The following is a 1,715-nucleotide window of genomic DNA, read 5'->3' as shown; positions in this document are numbered from 1 at the left end:
CGAACTCATTTTTTTTGGTTGATTTTTCTTTGTTAAATGGCATTTAAATATATAAAATAAATATCAAAAATATAAGTCTTTGTTTTACTATGGTTGCAAATATAAAAAAATTTCTATATGTGACACGGCACCAGAGTTAAGTTAGGGTTTTTCAAAATGCTGACACGCCGAGCTCAAAAGGTTCGCCAACACTGGCCTAGCAAGTCCTAAATTTATTGCTAACAGTCTTAGTCTAAGTTCCTCATAAGTAGTACACGGTATTTCTGTAACACAAGGGGGTTTTACTGATTTATTCCCTTCCCTAGTCCCGTTAATCCCTAACTCCAGGGAAATATCCCCACCTGGGGAAACAACCTTTCTCAGGGAGGCGGCCCTGGTTAGAACACATAGCGCTAAGAAGGGGAGCAAACATATTAAGAACACTATGCCATATACGCCAGGTCCCTTGGAACATATGCTGTGCAGATGTTTCTTCCCTGTAGTGACTGTGTCAAGCAGCAAGGATGGAACGGCTTCCGGCACCAAATGGCACCAGCACCCAGGCACAGGGGGTCGGAGGTTTTAAAGGACGCTTGGCGGGCTTTTCGGTGGGGAGTTCTCTGTGTGGGTCTGGGTCCTGGGCAAGTCCGGAGGGGAGCGATACTGGTCTTAGCAGATGGGATGGGGTCTAAGCAAAAGGGAAGTTGGTGGCGAAATGATCTAAAGGTCAGTTTCCCAGGGGAAGGAGAATCGATTCGATTATTTGATCAAACCTAATAAAATCCTCCGAATCTGCTGCTTTAGAAACAGGAATGTGAGGAAGGAACAATGCTGATTCATGGCCGACCGGTTAGGAACAGTGTGGGTACCTGATCCATGAGCCCGGAAAGGAGGCAGGAGGAGAGAGGCTGTGGTTCATGAAAGATCCATGATGCTGCACCCTTGAATGACACATTGTGGCTCCCTTGTTGGTAAAAGACGATTTCTAGACCAGGCTTTGAATTCTTTTTTTTTTTTTCATTGATTTCAGAGAGGAAGGAAGAAGGAGAGAGAGATAGAAACATCAATGATGAGAGAGAATCATTGATTGGCTGCCTCCTGCATGCCTCCCACTGGGGATCCAGCCCTCAACACAGCCACGTGCCCTAACCAGGAATTGAACCTGGGACCCTTCAGTCTGCAGGCCGACGCTCTCGCCACTGAGCCAAACCGGCTAGGGCCAGACTTTGAATTCTTACAAGTTCACTCCTGATGGGAAGAGGCCTGGGGTTTGAAAGCCCTTGGGACTCTTGGTCCAGGGTGGATTGGGTCAAGGAAAAGGGTTGGAGCTATTCAGTACGAAAACTGCTCCCATTGAACTGTGTGTCCCTGTCAAGGTTTTATTTCAAATGGGTGAGAGAACTAGGCTTCCAAGAAAGCCAGTCCAACATGTGTTTCTGGGTGACAGTCTTTATCGTGGGAAAGAAAGGATTTTATTTAACACATTCATGAGTGAAGGAGCGTGGTTTACTGCAGGAGGCTCCTCAGCAGATACCTGGAGGGGGCGGGGCTACGGGGCCATCCAGACCGGGCTCAGGTAAAGCCTAAGCGTCTGGTCACACCATAATATTGTCCTGACCTAAGGCCAGGGGCAGGGCCTTTGCACCCCTTCAGTGAGGGGCATTGGCTCCCAGGGGTGACGGGGGTTGGAGTATCCCTTCCTCTCTGAAATCAGTAAAAATATATTTTAAATATAT

Source organism: Myotis brandtii, unplaced genomic scaffold, assembly GCF_000412655.1.
Source record: "Myotis brandtii unplaced genomic scaffold, ASM41265v1 scaffold825, whole genome shotgun sequence".
Lineage (NCBI taxonomy): Eukaryota > Metazoa > Chordata > Mammalia > Chiroptera > Vespertilionidae > Myotis > Myotis brandtii.
This window is presented reverse-complemented; position numbering follows the sequence as displayed.